Raw genomic sequence first — 23,858 nt, forward strand, 5'->3', positions numbered from 1 at the left:
TATAATACTGCCCCTATGTACAAGAATATAACTACTATAATACTGCCCTCTATGTACAAGAATATAACTACTATAATACTGCCCCTATATACAAGAATATAACTACTATAATATTGCTCCTATGTACAAGAATATAACTACTATAATACTGCCCCTATGCACAAGAATATAACTACTATAATACTGCCCCTATATACAAGAATATAACTACTATAATATTGCTCCTATGTACAAGAATATAACTACTATAATACTGCCCCTATGTACAAGAATATAACTACTATAATATTGCTCCTATGTACAAGAATATAACTACTATAATACTGCCCCTATGTACAAGAATATAACTACTATAATACTGCCCTCTATGTACAAGAATATAACTACTATAATACTGCCCCTATATACAAGAATATAACTACTATAATATTGCTCCTATGTACAAGAATATAACTACTATAATACTGCCCCTATGCACAAGAATATAACTACTATAATACTGCCCCCTATGTACAAGAATATAACTGCTATAATATTGCTCCTATGTACAAGAATATAACTACTATAATACTGCCCCTATGTACAAGAATATAACTACTATAATACTGCCCTCTATGTACAAGAATATAACTACTATAATACTGCCCCTATGTACAAGAATATAACTACTATAATACTGCCCCCTATGTACAAGAATATAACTACTATAATACAGCCCCTATGTACAAGAATATAACTACTATAATACTGCACCCTATGTACAAGAATATAACTACTATAATACTGTCCCCTATGTACAAGAATATAACTACTATAATACTGCTCCTATGTACAAGAATATAACTACTATAATACTGCCCCTATGTACAAGAATATAACTACTATAATACTGTCCCCTATGTACAAGAATATAACTACTATAATACTGCTCCTATGTACAAGAATATAACTACTATAATACTGCCCCTATGTACAAGAATATAACTACTATAATACTGCCCCTATGTACAAGAATATAACTACTATAATACTGTCCCCTATGTACAAGAATATAACTACTATAATACTGCTCCTATGTACAAGAATATAACTACTATAATACTGCCCCTATGTACAAGAATATAACTACTATAATACTGTCCCCTATGTACAAGAATATAACTACTATAATACTGCCCCCTATGTACAAGAATATGACTACTATAATACTGCTCCTATGTACAAGAATATAACTACTATAATACTGCCCCCTATGTACAAGAATATAACTACTATAATACTGCTCCTATGTACAAGAATATAACTACTATAATACTGCCCCTATGTACAAGAATATAACTACTATAATACTGCCCCTATGTACAAGACTATAACTACTATAATACTGCCCCTATGTACAAGAATATAACTACTATAATACTGCCCCTATGTACAAGAATATAACTACTATAATACTGCTCCTATGTACAAGAATATAACTACTATAATACTGCTCCTATGTACAAGAATATAACTACTATAATACTGCCCCTATATACAAGAATATAACTACTATAATACTGCCCCCTATGTACAAGAATATAACTACTATAATACTGCTCCTATGTACAAGAATATAACTACTATAATACTGCCCCTATATACAAGAATTTAACTACTATAATACTGCCCCCTATGTACAAGAATATAACTACTATAATACTGCCCCCTATGTACAAGAATATAACTACTATAATACTGCTCCTATGTACAAGAATATAACTACTATAATACTGCCCCTATGTACAAGAATATAACTGCTATGATACTGCCCGTATGTACAAGAATATAACTACTATAATACTGCCCCTATCTACAAGAATATAACTACTATAATACTGCTCCTATGTACAAGAATATAACTACTATAATACTACTCCTATGTACAAGAATATAACTATTATAATACTGCCCCTATGTACAAGAATATAACTACTATAATACTGCCCCCTATGTACAAGAATATAACTACTATAATACTGCTCCTATGTACAAGAATATAACTACTATAATACTGCCCCTATGTACAAGAATATAACTACTATAATACTGCCCCTATGTACAAGAATATAACTACTATAATACTGCTCCTATGTACAAGAATATAACTACTATAATACTGCCCCTATGTACAAGAATATAACTACTATAATACTGCTCCTATGTACAAGAATATAACTACTATAATACTGCCCCTATGTACAAGACTATAACTACTATAATACTGCCCCTATGTACAAGAATATAACTACTATAATACTGCCCCTATGTACAAGAATATAACTACTATAATACTGCTCCTATGTACAAGAATATAACTACTATAATACTGCTCCTATGTACAAGAATATAACTACTATAATACTGCCCCTATATACAAGAATATAACTACTATAATACTGCCCCCTATGTACAAGAATATAACTACTATAATACTGCTCCTATGTACAAGAATATAACTACTATAATACTGCCCCTATGTACAAGAATATAACTACTATAATACTGCCCCTATGTACAAGAATATAACTACTATAATACTGCCCCTATGTACAAGAATATAACTACTATAATACTGCCCCCTATGTACAAGAATATAACTACTATAATACTGCTCCTATGTACAAGAATATAACTACTATAATACTGCCCCTATGTACAAGAATATAACTACTATAATACTGCCCCTATGTACAAGAATATAACTACTATAATACTGCCCCTATGTACAAGAATATAACTACTATAATACTGCCCCCTATGTACAAGAATATAACTACTATAATACTGCCCCCTATATACAAGAATATAACTACTATAATACTGCTCCTATGTGCAAGAATATAACTACTATAAAACTGCCCCTATGTACAAGAATATAACTACTATAATACTGTCCCCTATGTACAAGAATATAACTACTATAATACTGTCCCCTATGTACAAGAATATAACTGCTATAATACTGTCCCTATGTACAAGAATATAACTACTATGATACTGCCCGTATGTACAAGAATATAACTACTATAATACTGCCCCTATCTACAAGAATATAACTACTATAATACTGCTCCTATGTACAAGAATATAACTACTATAATACTACTCCTATGTACAAGAATATAACTATTATAATACTGCCCCTATGTACAAGAATATAACAACTATAATACTGCCCCCTATGTACAAGAATATAACTACTATAATACTGCCCCTATGTACAAGAATATAACTACTATAATACTGCCCCCTATGTACAAGAATATAACTACTATAATACTGCCCCTATGTACAAGAATATAACTACTATAATACTGCCCCCTATGTACAAGAATATAACTACTATAATACTGCTCCTATGTACAAGAATATAACTACTATAATACTGCCCCTATGTACAAGAATATAACTACTATGATACTGCCCCTATGTACAAGAATATAACTACTATAATACTGCCCCTATCTACAAGAATATAACTACTATAATACTGCTCCTATGTACAAGAATATAACTACTATAATACTACTCCTATGTACAAGAATATAACTATTATAATACTGCCCCTATGTACAAGAATATAACTACTATAATACTGCCCCCTATGTACAAGAATATAACTACTATAATACTGCTCCTATGTACAAGAATATAACTACTATAATACTGCCCCTATGTACAAGAATATAACTACTATAATACTGCTCCTATGTACAAGAATATAACTACTATAATTCTGCCCCTATGTACAAGACTATAACTACTATAATACTGCCCCTATGTACAAGAATATAACTACTATAATACTGCCCCTATGTACAAGAATATAACTACTATAATACTGCTCCTATGTACAAGAATATAACTACTATAATACTGCTCCTATGTACAAGAATATAACTACTATAATACTGCCCCTATATACAAGAATATAACTACTATAATACTGCCCCCTATGTACAAGAATATAACTACTATAATACTGCTCCTATGTAAAAGAATATAACTACTATAATACTGCCCCTATATACAAGAATTTAACTACTATAATACTGCCCCCTATGTACAAGAATATAACTACTATAATACTGCCCCCTATGTACAAGAATATAACTACTATAATACTGCTCCTATGTACAAGAATATAACTACTATAATACTGCCCCTATGTACAAGAATATAACTACTATGATACTGCCCGTATGTACAAGAATATAACTACTATAATACTACTCCTATGTACAAGAATATAACTATTATAATACTGCCCCTATGTACAAGAATATAACTACTATAATACTGCCCCCTATGTACAAGAATATAACTACTATAATACTGCTCCTATGTACAAGAATATAACTACTATAATACTGCCCCTATGTACAAGAATATAACTACTATAATACTACTCCTATGTACAAGAATATAACTACTATAATACTGCCCCTATGTACAAGAATATAACTACTATAATACTGCCCCTATGTACAAGAATATAACTACTATAATACTGCCCCTATGTACAAGAATATAACTACTATAATACTGCCCCCTATGTACAAGAATATAACTACTATAATACTGCCCCCTATATACAAGAATATAACTACTATAATACTGCTCCTATGTGCAAGAATATAACTACTATAAAACTGCCCCTATGTACAAGAATATAACTACTATAATACTGTCCCCTATGTACAAGAATATAACTACTATAATACTGTCCCCTATGTACAAGAATATAACTGCTATAATACTGTCCCTATGTACAAGAATATAACTACTATAATACTGTCCCCTATGTACAAGAATATAACTACTATAATACTGTCCCCTATGTACAAGAATATAACTGCTATAATACTGTCCCTATGTACAAGAATATAACTACTATAATACTGCCCCCTATGTACAAGAATATAACTACTATAATACTGCTCCTATGTACAAGAATATAACTACTATAATACTGCCCCTATGTACAAGAATATAACTACTATAATACTGCCCCTATGTACAAGAATATAACTACTATAATACTGCCCCCTATGTACAAGAATATAACTACTATAATACTGCCTCTATGTACAAGAATATAACTACTATAATACTGCCCCCTATGTACAAGAATATACCTACTATAATACTGCCCCTATGTACAAGAATATAACTACTATAATACTGCCCCTATGTACAAGAATATAACTACTATAATACTGCCCCCTATGTACAAGAATATAACTACTATAATACTGCCCCCTATGTACAAGAATATAACTACTATAATACTACTCCTATGTACAAGATTATAACTACTATAATACTGTCCCTATGTACAAGAATATAACTACTATAATACTGCTCCTATGTACAAGATTATAACTACTATAATACTGCCCCTATGTACAAGAATATAACTACTATAATACTACTCCTATGTACAAGATTATAACTACTATAATACTTTCCCTATGTACAAGAATATAACTACTATAATACTGCCCCTATGTACAAGAATATAACTACTATAATACTGCCCCTATGTACAAGAATATAACTACTATAATACTGCCCCTATGTACAAGAATATAACTACTATAATACTGCCCCTATGTACAAGAATATAACTACTATAATACTGCCCCTATGTACAAGAATATAACTACTATAATACTGCCCCTATGTACAAGAATATAACTACTATAATACTGCCCCTATGTACAAGAATATAACTACTATAATACTGCCCCCTATATACAAGAATATAACTACTATAATACTGCTCCTATGTGAAAGAATATAACTACTATAATACTGCCCCTATGTACAAGAATATAACTACTATAATACTGCTCCTATGTACAAGAATATAACTACTATAATACTGCCCCCTATGTACAAGACTATAACTACTACAATACTGCCCCTATGTACAAGAATATAACTACTATAATACTGCCCCTATGTACAAGAATATAACTACTATAATACTGCCCCTATGTACAAGAATATAACTACTATAATACTGCTCCTATGTACAAGATTATAACTACTATAATACTGTCCCTATGTACAAGAATATAACTACTATAATACTGCCCCCTATGTACAAGACTATAACTACTACAATACTGCCCCTATGTACAAGAATATAACTACTATAATACTGCCCCTATGTACAAGAATATAACTACTATAATACTGCCCCTATGTACAAGAATATAACTACTATAATACTGCTCCTATGTACAAGATTATAACTACTATAATACTGTCCCTATGTACAAGAATATAACTACTATAATACTGCTCCTATGTACAAGATTATAACTACTATAATACTGCCCCTATATACAAGAATATAACTACTTTAATACTGCCCCTATGTACAAGAATATAACTACTATAATACTGCCCCTATGTACAAGAATATAACTACTATAATACTGCCCCTATGTACAAGAATATAACTACTATAATACTGCCCCTATGTACAAGAATATAACTACTATAATACTGTCCCTATGTACAAGAAAATAACTACTATAATACTGCCCCTATGTATAAGAATATAACTACTATAATACTGCCCCTATGTACAAGAATATAACTACTATAATACTGCCCCTATGTACAAGAAAATAACTACTATAATACTGCCCCTATGTACAAGAATATAACTACTATAATACTGCTCCTATGTACAAGAATATAACTACTATAATACTGTCCCTATGTACAAGAATATAACTACTATAATACTGCCCATATGTACAAGAATATAACTACTATAATACTGCTCCCTATGTACAAGACTATAACTACTATAATACTGCCCCTATGTACAAGAATATAACTACTATAATACTGCCCCCTATGTACAAGAATATAACTACTATAATACTGCCCCCTATGTACATTAATATAACTACTATAATACTGCTCCTATGTACAAGAATATAACTACAATAATACTGCCCCCTATGTACAAGAATATAACTACTATAATACTGCCCCTATATACAAGAATATAACTACTATAATACTGCCCCTATGTACAGGAATATAACTACTATAATACTGCCCCCTATGTTTAAGAATATAACTACTATAATACTGCCCCTATATACAAGAATATAACTACTATAATACTGCTCCTATGTACAAGAATATAACTACTATAATACTGCCCCTATGTACAAGAATATAACTACTATAATACTGCCACCTATGTACAAGGATATAACTACTATAATACTGCCCCTATGTACAAGAATATTACTACTATAATACTGCCCCTATGTACAGGAATATAACTACTATAATACTGCCCCTATGTACAAGAATATAACTACTATAATACTGCCCCCTATGTACAGGAATATAACTACTATAATACTGCCCCTATGTACAAGAATATAACTACTATAATACTGCCCCTATGTACAAGAATATAACAACTATAATACTGCCCCCTATGTACAAGAATATAACTACTATAATACTGCTCCTATGTACAAGAATATATCTACTATAATACTGCCCCTATGTACAGGAATATAACTACTATAATACTGCCCCCTATGTACAAGAATTGCACAATATCTGTAGCTGCGTGTGAGGATGTACAGAGGGATGAGAAGGGCACAGGTGGGTAAGGAGTGAGCGTTGGCAGGGGAGGATATGATAGGTGATGATGATGTCATCCTGCAGTTTACAGGAAGTTAGAGACTGACTTCCTGTCTACCCATGTGCATGTGCTGGGACTGGTGGTCAGACTGGAGATCACATGACCCAACTTCCTTTATGGAAGGGAAAAAGTATAGCTATTACCGCGATGGGATGAAATAACTGAAAAAGCGGGAATATTGATGGTGAGGAGGGACTGTATATGAAATAAAAAAAACAGCCATAAGGATTCTTTAAAGTATGAATGAGATTATACAAAATTTGACTAAATTAGTCAAAATTTTTCAAAAAGTGTTCCATACTAAAAAACCCCAATCTTTTGGGTAGAGCTACGTGACCCCAGAGCCGTGGCATCAATAACAGCCAGATCTCAGGCTCCGCTCCCAGAAGACGAGGCTGTGGGGTCACCCAGCAATGCAGGAAATGGCCCCTATACGCCGTATTACTGCCATATACGGTCACACTTAGTACCGCTCTACTATCTGTTTTTTTTCCCACAGTCTCGCCCTCCCCCCCGTTAATGCTGCAGGGGTCTAATGATAATTGACCTGGATTACCCGGCCGGGATTAACCGGGATCCGTCCTTAATTCTTAGAAAACGCTCTGGATTATCTGCAGTAAAAGGTCTGATGTTTTATAGGTTATAAATAGGCTGGCAGATATCATGGCAGATAAGCGTCCGGATCACATCTCCGCGGTATATTAATAGCTGGCGGTTGGCTGTTATACCGCCACATGGTGCCAAGTCATGGATTAGTCTATGTGCAGCGGTGGAATTCAGCTAAGCCGGAGGAGACTCCTCATATACATGCCAATGCGCTGGATATATACTGCATATATGCATTGTCATTCTGACCCCTAGGGGGCAACATAACGCCAGGGGCGCGCTAATACCAGGGCAGCGGGGGCAAGGAACGCTGTCTGCGCGTTCTAAATAGTGCTGATATATAGAATTTTTATTTGGACACTATATAGTACTAGTATGAGTGGCACTATATAGCAGTATTATTTGAATACCGTATTGTACTACAGTATTTGGCATTACCCCATCAACTGTCCAGCACTTTTTCCCTGGTCTGAAGTAGATGCTGTATGATGGTATTTATTTGGGCACTATATGACAGATTTTTTGGCACTTCATATTACCGTATTAATGTGTTCGTTACAACATCAATATGTGGGTGCTATATGTGTCACACCGGGGCGAGGGAAACCCAGGGAGATGTTAAGGAAGGCCCTGGCGTTAGAGAGAGGGGGAGAGGTCACTACCACACACTCACCTGTGACTGATCCCTGAGCTCCCTAACATTACTATACAGGTCCTTCCCCTGTGCACCGTCACGTCCCTAGGCCCTCACTGACCCTGAACTGACCCTGGCTAGTGAGCAGGTCAACGAGACACTAGTTGCGCTACTACAATATAACAACCCGGGTGGGTAAAGATACAACAAAAAGCACTCCTAGGATTCTTCAGCAGAAAACTTCGCAGCTGCAACTGAATTGACACCACAGCTATGCAGAGACAGACTCCTTCAAAGGGGTCAGGATTAAAAATATATCACTGACCTCAGAGTTCCCTAACGTCTTTAGACGTGTCCTTCCCCCATGCGCCGTTACATGCCTAAGCCCTCACAGATCCAGAAAATACCTTGGCTAGTGAGAGGGTCAACGAGACACTAATTCCACTACTACAATATAACAACCCAGGTGGGTAGAGATACAACAAAAGCACTCCTAGGTTTCGTCAGCAGGAAACTTCACAGCTGTAACTACAACAACACCACAGCTATGCAGAGACAAGATCCTTCAAAGTGGTCAGGATAAAGAATATGTCACTGATCTCCCTAATGTCTCTAGACGGGTCATTCCCCCGTGCGCCATCACGTGCCTAGGCCCTCAATGACCCTGAACTTTTCCTGGCTAGTGAGCAGATCAACAAGACACTAGTTCCACTACTACGATAAAACAACTCGGATGAATAAAGATACAACATAAAGCACTCCTAGGTTTCTTCAGCAGAAAACTTCGCAGCTGCAACTGAAACAACACCACAGCTATGTAGAGACAAGCTCCTTCAAAGTGGTCAGGATAAAGAATATATCACTGATCTTCCTAATGTCTCTAGACGGGTCCTTCCCCCGTGCGCCATCACAAGCCTAGGCCCTCACTGACCCTGAACTTACCCTGGCTACTGAGCAGATCAACAAGACACTAGTTCCACTACTATGATAAAACAATATGGATGAATAAAGATACAACATAAAGCACTCCTAGGTTTCTTCAGCAGAAAACTTCGCAGCTGCAACTGAAACAACACCACAGCTATGCAGAGATGAGCTCCTTCAAAGTGGTCAGGATAAAGAATATATCACTGAGCTCCCTAACTTCTCTAGACAGGTCCTTCCCCCATGCGCCGTAACATGCCTAGGCCTTTGCTGGCCCTGAACTTACCCTCAGTAGTGAGTAGGTCAACAAGACACTAGTCCCACTACTGCAATAAAATAACATGGGTGGTTAAAGATACAACAAAAAGTGCTCCTAGGTTTCTTCAGCAGAAAACTTCCCAGCTGCAACTGAAACGACACCGCAGCTATGCAGAGACAAGATCCTTCAAAGTGGTCAGGATAAAGAATATATCAGTGATCTCTGATCTCCCTACTGTCTCTAGACAAGTTATTCCACCGTGCGCCATCACGTGCCTAGGCCCTCATTGACCCTGAACTTATCCTGTCTAGTGAGCAGGTCAACAAGACACTAGTTCCACTACTAATAAAACAACACGGGTGGGTAAAGACACAACAAAAAGCACTCCCAGGTTACTTCTGCAGGAAAGTTCGCAGCTGCAACTGAAACGACACCACAGCTATGCAGAGACAAGATCCTTCAAAGTCGTCAGGATAGAGAATCCATCACCAATATGGAGTAAAGCCAGGAGTGGGTATATAGAGCAGAAGGGCATGAGGACAAATTGCTGCAGCTGTGACTAAAGCTATAAGTAATTTCACCCAGCAGAGAAAAAGTCCTTAACCCTTTCAGCATCAAAAGAAAGTAAATGTGCTCCAATCCAAGATGTAACCTGCGGACGCGACACACGCGGCATAATTTGGTAACTATTATGCACCATTCTTTGAGTCATGTGTAGCAATGTTGTATTTCAGTGTATGACACTATCATGTAGGATCTGTATGACTGCATTACGTAGGAAATGTATAGTATTGCCATGTGTTCTTTGTAACTCTAAGATGTGGGCACCATATGGCGGTATAATTTGGATGGTATATGATACTAATATTTGAGCAGTGTATAATACTGTTGACTATCATTTTGTCACTGCATGATGCTATTATTTTGTACTTTATGGTTCTCTAAATAAAGCACACTATAGCACTATAATGTATGCACAGTTTGGTGATATTATCTAGGAGGGTATATAGTATACATTAGTACAAACAGTACAGCACTAATGTATGCACAGTTTGGTGATATTATCTAGGTGGATATGTTAATACAAAAAGTACAGTGCTATAAAGTGTGTTGGCTTTATTTGGATATTTTATGGAACTTTGATTAAAGCACTGTATAGCACTATAATGCAGCACTGTATGGAGGTATTATTTATCTACTGAGCATACTAATACCTGCACAAAATTTGTCTGGTAAGGGAGGAGACCACCCACCCCCCAGACGAGATCCCCGTTTACGTGCCGGTACTTCACCCATGAATGCCTCAACATGTTTGGCCCAGAGGCATCTACAGACCTTTCTCTAACCCTGATTTCAATCCAAGAGCGGTCGGACATTTTTCGAGATGCTGTGAATATCTCAGCGATGGCCTGTGCAGCAGTCTGGACTCCGCAGCTGTCATCGTGTTTACGCAGCGCAGGAGCGCGGCATTGCTCATTTATGTGACTATTCCGTCTGGCTACGGGCAGACACCATTTACATTAGCTGGAAGTCCTGCTTAGTAGCAGACGCAAGCAATTAAGGATTTCTGATTTCATGGCAGACAACAGAGAGCACTAGCGGTGCAGCTCTGCTGTTTAATAGCCATTTCTACTGGAAATATACAGTATCTGTTATCCATTTCTAAGAAAGCGAGGAGAGTAACTATAGGAGGTGTCGGGATGGCTCCAGGGCCTGAGAGGGCCCAAAACGCCCCTCTGCCCCATTAAGAGATAGTCGCGCAGTCTTCCTCGTTGGTGTGGGAAGGGGTGCGCTCCCGATTCACTGACCACTCAAGCCCAGCGGCATCGTTTTGTTGCTGTCCTGAACCGCAAACTCTTGATGTAGTTCGTGATTCGCCAGGAAGAGGAGCTAAGAGTTAACTCCAGAGATTCCGGACAGCCTCCAAGCTCAGTAGAAGAGAGCTTGTAAGCACTGCGCATGTGTGGCCAGATAATGCTGTCTCAGTATGACCACTGGTATGGATCATACAGGGGTAGTCACTTGTCTTATTTGGAACCCTTGATGAAGCTTTGCATTTGCCAGAATGGGGAGCTAAGAGTTAACTCCAGAGATTCCAGATAGCCTCCAAGTTCAGTAGGAGAGAGCTTGTAAGCACTGCGCATGTTCGCCAGATTTTGCTGTCTCGGTATGATCGCTGGTATGGATCATACAGGGGTAGTCACTCATTTTTTTGGAACTCTTGATGAAGCTTTGCAATCGCCGGAATTGGGAGCTAAGAGTTAACTCCAGAGATTCCAGACAGCCTCGAAACTCAGTAGGAGAGAGCTTGTAAGCACTGCGCATGTTTGGCCAGATTTTGCTCTCCGTATAACAGCTGGTATGGATCTCATAGGGGTAGTCACTCGTCTTTTTTTGGAACCCTTGATGAAGCTTTGCATTTGCCAGAAAGGGGAGCTAAGAGTTAACTCCAGAGATTCCGGACAGCCTCCAAGTTCAGTAGGGGAGAGCTTGTAAGCACTTTGCATGTCCAGCAAAATTTTGCATTGGAGCCCAGAAGTTGCCGTCTCTGCATGATCGCTGGTATGGATCATACAGGGGAGTCGCTCGCATTTTTTGGAACTCTTGAACTGCGGATGTCAACAGAGGGTGGAGAATTTTAGACAAGTGGAAAAGCAAACAAGTAAAGGCGGCCATGTTGGTGGCTTTTAACCATCGGTGTACAACTCAATTCTTCCACGGAGTCATGGTCCTGGTCTCTATAGGATCCGTCCCCCGCCCCGATGATCTCATGACTACACTGGAGACATTCTCTCCCGCCCGTGATGAGGATGGAAGCCATGATGTCAGGATGTGGAACCGCACACAGCAATGAGGCCCACTGGATTGTGAAGACCCCACGTTCCATCATGGCGTCCACCTATGGGGATAAGCCCAGAGAGTGCCCAGTCCTCCTCCCATGACCACTCATCTATGTCACCAGTTGAAAGTTCTAGATATAGATAATGAGATAAAGCCTGACGGCACCAGCATGCTGATGGTTTCCAGGTCTTAATCCTCTAAAACGCTCACCTCATCTATAGTACCCCATAACTAGAGTCATAGTGCCCCATAACTATATAGTGCCCCCATAATCACAACATCTATAGTGCTCCCATACCTGTAGTCGCCGTTCCATTAAAAAATAAAACATGGTGCTCCATAACAGCATCCACCACCTCCCGAAATATCAACATCCACCGCGCCTCAACACGAGGGTTATCGTGCCCCCATAATAACAACATTCATTCTCTTCCTATAACACCATCTGCAGGTCTTCCATGTTGTCTCCATATTGCCACGATGCCCCATAATCACAGACACGGTGCCCCCACAGCTACATCCATGGTGCCCCCCATAATGATCTCCACATCACCCCAAAAATACAGAGACCACCATGGTGCCTCTGCCTCTCAAAAGTTTCATAGTAGCAGCCCAGGAGCTGCCACAGCCCCTGCCCGCTCCCCTGTAGTGAGACCCTCTCCAGCCGGACCCCTATATACCCCCGGGGGTCTCCAGACAGGGATGCAATGACGGATCTATAGTGACAGCTCAGTGCAGCCTCCTGTGTCCACATGTGCGCACAGGTCCAGGCACAGATCACTGATACAGACGCTTGTATCCAGGGGCGAAATAAAAATGCTGAATGCAAAGATCTATGACTTTATGTGCATCAAAAGGCCTTTTTCTCTTAAATATTGTTCACAAATTTGTATAAATCTCTGTTAGTGATCACTTCTCCTCTGCGGAGATAATCCATCCACCTGACAGTATGATTATGGCACAGGTGCGCCTTAGGCTGGCCAGCATGATTATTGCACAGGTGCGCCTTAGGCAAGCCAGCATGATTATTGCACAGGTGCGCCTTAGGCCTGAAACACACATCCATGAAACACGTGCGTGTTTGGTCCGTTTCCGTGTATACTGGAGACATGGCCAAACGTGCACCAATGTTATTATGGCCTCCGCCACACATCCATGAAAACCACGTCCGTGTAAAACGGGCCGTTTTTCGGGTCCGTTTTCCGTTTTTTAGGTCCGTTTTTATGGTATGTGTGGCCTGCGTGTGTATCCCGTATGCTAGCCGTATGTGCGTGTGGAATGTCCGTGTGTGCGTGAGTGAAATAACTGACGTGTATGCGTTGTCCGTGGGAAATGTACGTGTGTGATGCAAAATGTCGTTACTACATGTCGGAAGACAGAGTAGCGGGATGAGAATGAACTCGGGTGAACTTCACCCGACTTCATTGTCATGCTGCGGCTCTGTCTTTGTGCCATGTACTGATTAGCGGTCACCTGTGAAGGATTCACCGGTGACCGCTAATCCCCCGAGTGACTGAAGTGTCCCCCCCTCTCTCATACTCACCGTTCCCCGATCACCGGCGCTGCACGGCGTTCACACTGCTCCGGCGGCTTTTTCTAATTTGAAAAAGCCGGCCGCTCATTAAACAATCTCGTATTCCCTGCTTTCCCCGCCCACCGGCGTCTATGATTGGTTGCAGTGAGACACGCCCACCACGCTGAGTGACAGGTGTCTCACTGCACCCAATCACAGCAGCCGGTGGGCGTGTCTATACTGTGCAGTGAAATAAATAAATAAATAATTAAAAAAACCGGCGTGCGGTCCCCCCCATTTTAATACCAGCCAGATAAAGCCATACGGCTGAAGGCTGGTATTCTCAGGATGGGGAGCTCCACGTTATGGGGAGCCCCCCACCCTAACAATATCAGTCAGCAGCCGCCCAGAATTGCCGCATACATTATATGCGACAGTTCTGGGGCTGTACCCGGCTCTTCCCGATTTACCCTGGTGCGTTGGCAAATCGGGGTAATAAGGAGTTATTGGCAGCCCATAGCTGCCAATAAGTCCTAGATTAATCATGTCAGGCGTCTATGAGACACCCTCCATGATTAATCTGTAAGTTACAGTAAAAAAACACACACACCCGAAAAAATCCTTTATTAGAAATAAAAAACACTAACAAAGTCCCTCATTACCAATTTATTAACCCCGACAAAGCCCTCCATGTCCGGCGTAATCCACGGACCTCCAGCGTCGCATCCAGCTCTGCTGCATGGAGGTGACAGGAGCAGCAGAATACACCGCCGCTCCTGTCACCTCCACGCAGCTAATGAGATGAGTAGCGCGATCAGCAGCTGTCAGTCAGGTAACTCGCGGCCACCGCTGGATCCAGCGGTGGCCGCGGGTAACCTCAGTGACAGCAGCTGATCGCGCTACTCATCTCATTAGGTGCGTGGAGGTGACAGGAGCGGCGGTGTCTTCTGCTGCTCCTGTCACCTCCATGCAGCAGAGCTGGATGCGACGCTGGAGGTCCGTGGATTACGCCGGACATGGAGGGTTTGTCGGGGTTAATAAATTGGTAATGAGGGAATTTGTTTGTGTTTTTTATTTATAATAAAGGATTTTTCGGGTGTGTGTTTTTATTTCCTGTAATTTACAGATTAATCATGGAAGGTATCTCGGGGAGACGCCTGACATGATTAATCTAGGACTTATTGGCAGCTATGGGCTGCCAATAACTCCTTATTACCCCGATTTGCCAACGCACCAGGGTAAATCGGGAAGAGCCGGGTACAGTCCCAGAACTGTCGCATCTAATGTATGCGGCAATTCTGGGCGGCTGCTGACTGATATTGTTAGGGTGGGGGGCTCCCCATAACGTGGAGCTCCCCATCCTGAGAATACCAGCCTTCAGCCGTATGGCTTCATCTGGCTGGTATTAAAATGGGGGGGGACCGCACGCCGGTTTTTTTAATTATTTATTTATTTATTTCACTGCACAGTATAGACACGCCCACCGGCTGCTGTGATTGGGTGCAGTGAGACACCTGTCACTCACCGTGGTGGGTGTGTGTGACTGCAACCAATCACAGGCGCCGGTGGGCGGGGAAAGCAGGGAATACGAGATTGTTTAATGAGCGGCCGGCTTTTTCAAATTAGAAAAAGCCGCCGGAGCAGTGTGAACGCCGTGCAGCGCCGGTGATCGGGGAACGGTGAGTATGAGAGAGGGGGGGACAATTCAGTCACTCGGGGGATTAGCGGTCACCGGTGAATCCTTCACAGGTGACCGCTAATCAGTACACGGCACCAGGGCCGGATTATAGGCGGGGCAGGCGGGGCTTCAGCCCCGGGGCCCCCACCAAAAGAGCTTCCAAGGGGGCCCCCACCACCAGGGCCATACTTGCCACCCGTCAGCAATTTTTTTTTTCTTTTCTTCACACCCGCTCCCCCTCCGTTAAGACAGTCTAAATCAGCTGTGTTTTCGGGGGGGGGGGGGGCACCTACATTTATTTGTATCTGCGTCTCTAAGACGCAAAAACAAGCTGCGGGCACAGGACGCTGATTGACCTCGGAAGTACCATCGTTTGTACTTCCGGGGTCAGAGGTGTGCCTGCTCCCTGCTCTGCTGCGGCGTCCAATGCTGCGGACGTCACAGCAGGACGCCGCGGACGTCACAGCAGGACGCCGCCGCGGAGAAGACCCACGCGCGCGGCCGGCTGACAGGCCGCGGAGGAGAGGACCCACGCGGGCGGCCGGCTGGCTGGCCGGCCGCGGAGGAGAGGACCCACGCGCGCGGCCGGCCGCGGAGGAGAGGACCCACGCGCGCGGCCGGCCGCGGAGGAGAGGACCCACGCGCGCGGCCGGCCGCGGAGAAGACCCACGCCGCGGCCAGGAGAGGAGACTAACCGGAGCAGGAGAATGGCCGCGGCACCGGAACAGCAGCAGGACGATGGCGGCCTATACCGGAGCAGCAGGAGGATGGCATCAGAGCAGGTAGGGACAGAGCTGAAGAAAGATGTGTGGTGTGATGCAGAGCTGTGTGGTGTGATGCAGAGCTGTGTGGTGTGATGCAGAGCTGTGTGGTGTGATGCAGAGCTGTGTGGTGTGATGCAGAGCTGTGTGTGTGATGCAGAGCTGTGTGGTGTGATGCAGAGCTGTGTGTGTGATGCAGAGCTGTGTGGTGTGATGCAGAGCTGTGTGGTGTGATGCAGAGCTGTGTGTGTGATGCAGAGCTGTGTGTGTGATGCAGAGCTGTGTGGTGTGATGCAGAGCTGTGTGGTGTGATGCAGAGCTGTGTGTGTGATGCAGAGCTGTGTGGTGTGATGCAGAGCTGTGTGTGTGATGCAGAGCTGTGTGGTGTGATGCAGAGCTGTGTGTGTGATGCAGAGCTGTGTGTGTGAAGCAGAGCTGTGTGTGTGAAGCAGAGCTGTGTGTGTGAGTGTGTGTGTGAAAGAGAGCTGTGTGTGTGTGAAGCAGAGCTGTGTGTGAAGCAGAGCTGAAGAAATATGTGAGGTGTGAAGCAGAGCTGTGTGTGTGTGTGTCTGTGTGTGAAGCAGAGCTGTGTGTGTGAGTGTGAAAGAGAGCTGTGTGTGTGTGAAGCAGAGCTGTGTGTGAAGCAGAGCTGAAGAAATGTGTGGTGTGAAGCAGCTGTGTGTGTGTCTGTGTGTGAAGCAGAGCTGTGTGTGTGAGTGTGTGTGTGAAAGAGAGCTGTGTGTGTGTGAAGCAGAGCTGTGTGTGAAGCAGAGCTGAAGAAATATGTGTGGTGTGAAGCAGAGCTGTGTGTGTGTCTGTGTGTGAAGCAGAGCTGTGTGTGAGTGTGTGTGAAAGAGAGCTGTGTGTGTGTGAAGCAGAGCTGAAGAAATGTGTGGTGTGAAGCAGAGCTGTGTGTGTGTCTGTGTGTGAAGCAGAGCTGTGTGTGTGTGTGTGAAAGAGAGCTGTGTGTGTGAAGCAGAGCTGTGTGTGAAGCAGAGCTGAAGAAATATGTGTGGTGTGAAGCAGAGCTGTGTGTGTGTGTCTGTGTGTGAAGCAGAGCTGTGTGTGAGTGTGTGTGAAAGAGAGCTGTGTGTGTGTGAAGCAGAGCTGAAGAAATGTGTGGTGTGAAGCAGAGCTGTGTGTGTGTCTGTGTGTGAAGCAGAGCTGTGTGTGTGTCTGTGTGTGAAGCAGAGCTGTGTGTGTGTGAGAGAAGCAGAGCTGAAGAAAGATGTGTGGTGTGAAGCAGAGCTGTGTGTGTGTGAGAGAAGCAGAGCTGAAGAAAGATGTGTGGTGTGAAGCAGAGCTGTGTGTGTGTGTGTGAAGCAGAGCTGAAGAAAGATGTGTGGTGTGAAGCAGAGCTGTGTGTGAAGCAGAGCTGAAGAAAGATGTGTGGTGTGAAGCAGAGCTATGTGTGAAGCAGAGCTGAAGAAAGATTTGTGGTGTGAAGCAGAGCTGTGTGTGTGTGTGAAGCAGAGCTGTGTGTGTGTGTGAAGCAGAGCTGAAGAAAGATGTGTGGTGTGAAGCAGAGCTGTGTGTGAAGCAGAGCTGAAGAAAGATTTGTGGTGTGAAGCAGAGCTGTGTGTGTGTGTGTGAAGCAGAGCTGAAGAAAGATGTGTGGTGTGAAGCAGAGCTGTGTGTGAAGCAGAGCTGAAGAAAGATGTGTGGTGTGAAGCAGAGCTGTGTGTGAAGCAGAGCTGAAGAAAGATTTGTGGTGTGAAGCAGAGCTGTGTGTGTGTGTGAAGCAGAGCTGTGTGTGTGTGTGAAGCAGAGCTGTGTGTGTGTGAAGCAGAGCTGAAGAAAGATGTGTGGTGTGAAGCAGAGCTGTGTGTGTGAAGCAGAGCTGTGTGTTTGAAGCAGAGCTGTGTGTGTGTATATATGAATCAGAGCAGTCTATGCGGCACCCCAGAACTATATGTGTCCCCCAGAGCGCTAAGCCACCCATCCCAGTAATGTGTACGCCACCAGAGCGGTTTGCCACTCCAGAAACGTCTATGCCCCCCCCAGTAATGTCTATGCCCCCTGCCCCTCCTGTAATGTATTTATTGTAGGCCCCAGCCCCTCCTGTGATGTATATACATCAGTGCTGTGTCAGTGTGCATGGTGTGCAGTCATGTCTGTTATTGATGGCCATCATGCAACACAGCCATATGTCCTGGAGGAGCTGGAAACAAGCGGGAGAGGGGAGTGAGGCTGCTTGTGACTTCTCCATATTAATACCTGTAATGCATCTGTGTCTGCATATATGTCAGTGTATATGACTGTGCATATATTTGTCTGTTTAAATGTATTTTTGTGAATTTGTCTTCAAATATGTATATGTACGTATGCCTGTATGTGTATGTGTGTGTCTGTGTGTGGATGGGGCCCACTGAGACTCAACCGGGGACCACAAAAACCTGGAGCCGTCCCTGGCTGCCTTAACATTGGGATCAATTAAAAATATGTGAGTAAAGGCCGCTTTACACGCTGCGATATCGGTCCCGATATCGCTAGCGTGCGTACCCGCCCCCATCTGTTGCGCGACACGGGCAAATCGCTGCCCGTGCCGCACAACATCGCCCAGAGCCGTCACACATACTTACCTGTCCGGCGACGTCGCTGTGACCGGCGAACCGCCTCCTTTCTAAGGGGGCGGTCCATGCGGCGTCACAGCGACGCCACTGAAGCGTCACTTAACCGCCGCCCAATAGCAGCGGAGGGGAGGAGATGAGCGGGATGTAACATCCCGCCCACCTCCTTCCTTCCGCATAGCGGCCGGGAGGCAGGTAAGGGGAGCCTCCTCGTTCCTGCGGTGTCACACGGAGCGATGTGTGCTGCCACAGGAACGAGGAACAACTTCGTTACTACTGCAGCAACGATATTAGAGAATGGACCCCCATGTCACCGATTAGCGATTTTGCACGTTATTGCAACGATGCAAAATCGCTTATCGGTGTCACACGAAACGGCATCGCTAATGCGGCCGAATGTGCGTCACGAATTCCGTGACCCCAACGACTCCGCATTAGCGATGTCGCAGCGTGTAAAGCCCCCTTTACTCTACTTTCTTTGTATAAGTGACGGCTGTGAGTGATCCTGGACTGTATCTGTATTGTAGTCCTGTAAATCTGAATATGGCAAGATACATGTTTATTGGATTTATATCTAAATGCTACAGTTCGTGCTCTACTGTTATGGCTAAAAATGTTAACGTTTATGGGGCCCCCACCAGATTTTCTGCCCAGGGGCCCCCACCAACCTTAATCCGGCCCTGCACGGCACAAAGACAGAGCCGCAGCATGACAATGAAGTCGGGTGAAGTTCACCCGAGTTCATTCTCATCCCGCTACTCTGTCTTTCGATATGTAGTAACGACATTTTGCATCACACACGTACATTTCACACGGACAACGCATACACATGTCAGTTATTTCACTCACGCACACACGGACATTCCGCACGCACATACGGCTAGCATACGGGATACACACGCAGGCCACACATACCATAAAAACGGACCTAAAAAACAAAAAACGGACCCGAAAAACGGCCCGTTTTACACGGACGTGGTTTTCACGGATGTGTGGCGGAGGCCTTAGGCTGGCCAGCATGATTATTGCACAGGTGCGCCTTAGTCTGACCAGCATGATGATTGCACAGATGCTCCTTAGTCTGGCCAGCATGATTATTGCACAGGTGCTCCTTAGTCTGGCCAGCATGATTATTGCACAGGTGAGCATTACGCTGGCCAGCATGGTTATTGCACAGGTGTGCCTTAGGCTGGCCAACATGAGTATTGCACAGGTGCGCATTAGGCTGCCCACAATACATGACCACTCTAACATGTGCAGTTGTGGAGTATTGGGGCTGATGCCATAATGAAGCAGGCCCTGAGTGTTCAGTTTTCCTGCAGCGCCACCACAGGTGACATGAAGCATTACACCCCGTCCATTCGTGCACATTTTTTAGCTCATTTTGTTGTTATTTTACTTGTAATGATCCTGAGTACAATCCAAATGTGATGAGGACCGCCCGGGATGTCAGAACATGTCACATGCTCCGCTGGGTGCAGAGAAGTCAGGAGGTGATCACACGCCGCAGATTTACCTACAGATAACGTCTCGTGACCTCCCCCATCACTGACCCCTGGGGGGGGGGAGAAAGTCTGCGACAATCAGAATCAATTACAACAATTTCTACCAATTATTACATATAAAGATAAATCCACAGAAAACGACGTAACAGTCCCAGAGATACAGAATACAGGAGAGCGGCGGACACTGACCGTGCCCAGCACACGGAGGAGAACTACAAGTCCCAGAGATACAGAATACAGGAGAGCGGCTGACACTGACCGTCCCCAGCACACGAGGAGAACTACAAGTCCCAGAGATACAGAATACAGGAGAGCGGCTGACACTGACCGTCCCCAGCACACGGAGGAGAACTACAAGCCCCAGAGATACAGAATACAGGAGAGCGGCTGACACTGACCGTGCCCAGCACACGGAGGAGAACTACAAGTCCCAGAGATACAGAATACAGGAGAGCGGCTGACACTGACCGTCCCCAGCACACGAGGAGAACTACAAGTCCCAGAGATACAGAATACAGGAGAGCGGCTGACACTGACCGTGCCCAGCACACGGAGGAGAACTACAAGTCCCAGAGATACAGAATACAGGAGAGCGGCTGACACTGACCGTCCCCAGCACACGGAGGAGAACTACAAGTCCCAGAGATACAGAATACAGGAGAGCGGCTGACACTGACCGTGCCCAGCACACGAGGAGAACTACAAGTCCCAGAGATACAGAATACAGGAGGGCGGCTGACACTGACCGTGCCCAGCACACGGAGGAGAACTACAAGTCCCAGAGATACAGAATACAGGAGGGCGGCTGACACTGACCGTGCCCAGCACACGGAGGAGAACTACAAGTCCCAGAGATACAGAATACAGGAGAGCGGCTGACACTGACCGTGCCCAGCACACGAGGAGAACTACAAGTCCCAGAGATACAGCAGAATACAGGAGAGCGGCTGACACTGACCGTCCCCAGCACACGGAGGAGAACTACAAGCCCCAGAGATACAGAATACAGGAGAGCGGCTGACACTGACCGTGCCCAGCACACGGAGGAGAACTACAAGTCCCAGAGATACAGAATACAGGAGAGCGGCTGACACTGACCGTCCCCAGCACACGAGGAGAACTACAAGTCCCAGAGATACAGAATACAGGAGAGCGGCTGACACTGACCGTGCCCAGCACACGAGGAGAACTACAAGTCCCAGAGATACAGAATACAGGAGAGCGGCTGACACTGACCGTCCCCAGCACACGGAGGAGAACTACAAGCCCCAGAGATACAGAATACAGGAGAGCGGCTGACACTGACCGTGCCCAGCACACGGAGGAGAACTACAAGCCCCAGAGATACAGCATACAGGAGAGCGGCTGACACTGACCGTGCCCAGCACACGGAGGAGAACTACAAGTCCCAGAGATACAGAATACAGGAGAGCGGCTGACACTGACCGTGCCCAGCACACGGAGGAGAACTACAAGTCCCAGAGATACAGAATACAGGAGAGCGGCTGACACTGACCGTGCCCAGCACACGGAGGAGAACTACAAGTCCCAGAGATACAGAATACAGGAGAGCGGCTGACACTGACCGTGCCCAGCACACGGAGGAGAACTACAAGTCCCAGAGATACAGAATACAGGAGAGCGGCTGACACTGACCGTCCCCAGCACACGGAGGAGAACTACAAGTCCCAGAGATACAGAATACAGGAGAGCGGCTGACACTGACCGTGCCCAGCACACGGAGGAGAACTACAAGTCCCAGAGATACAGAATACAGGAGAGCGGCTGACACTGACCGTGCCCAGCACACGGAGGAGAACTACAAGTCCCAGAGATACAGAATACAGGAGAGCGGCTGACACTGACCGTCCCCAGCACACGGAGGAGAACTACAAGTCCCAGAGATACAGAATACAGGAGAGCGGCTGACACTGACCGTGCCCAGCACACGGAGGAGAACTACAAGTCCCAGAGATACAGAATACAGGAGAGCGGCTGACACTGACCGTGCCCAGCACACGGAGGAGAACTACAAGTCCCAGAGATACAGAATACAGGAGAGCGGCTGACACTGACCGTGCCCAGCACACGGAGGAGAACTACAAGTCCCAGAGATACAGAATACAGGAGAGCGGCTGACACTGACCGTGCCCAGCACACGAGGAGAACTACAAGTCCCAGAGATACAGAATACAGGAGAGCGGCTGACACTGACCGTGCCCAGCACACGGAGGAGAACTACAAGTCCCAGAGATACAGAATACAGGAGAGCGGCTGACACTGACCGTGCCCAGCACACGGAGGAGAACTACAAGTCCCAGAGATACAGAATACAGGAGAGCGGCTGACACTGACCGTGCCCAGCACACGGAGGAGAACTACAAGCCCCAGAGATACAGAATACAGGAGGGCGGCTGACACTGACCGTCCCCAGCACACGGAGGAGAACTACAAGTCCCAGAGATACAGAATACATGAGAGCGGCTGACACTGACCGTGCCCAGCACACGGAGGAGAACTACAAGTCCCAGCGATACAGAATACAGGAGGGCAGCTGACACTGACCGTGCCCAGCACACGGAGGAGAACTACAAGTCCCAGAGATACAGAATACAGGAGAGCGTCTGACACTGACCGTGCCCAGCACACGGAGGAGAACTACAAGTCCCAGAGATACAGAATACAGGAGAGCGGCTGACACTGACCGTGCCCAGCACACGGAGGAGAACTACAAGCCCCAGAGATACAGAATACAGGAGGGCGGCTGACACTGACCGTGCCCAGCACACGGAGGAGAACTACAAGTCCCAGAGATACAGAATACAGGAGAGC

General features: G+C 44.2%; 1 protein-coding gene across 1 annotated transcript in view; it reads right to left on the reverse strand.

Moving 5' to 3' along the window:
• RCSD1 (RCSD domain containing 1) overlaps positions 1-23,858 on the reverse strand; it is a 92,784-nt gene that overhangs the window by 68,024 nt on the left and 902 nt on the right. The window lies entirely within an intron of this gene.

Source organism: Anomaloglossus baeobatrachus, chromosome 2 (genome assembly GCF_048569485.1).
Source record: "Anomaloglossus baeobatrachus isolate aAnoBae1 chromosome 2, aAnoBae1.hap1, whole genome shotgun sequence".
NCBI lineage: Eukaryota > Metazoa > Chordata > Amphibia > Anura > Aromobatidae > Anomaloglossus > Anomaloglossus baeobatrachus.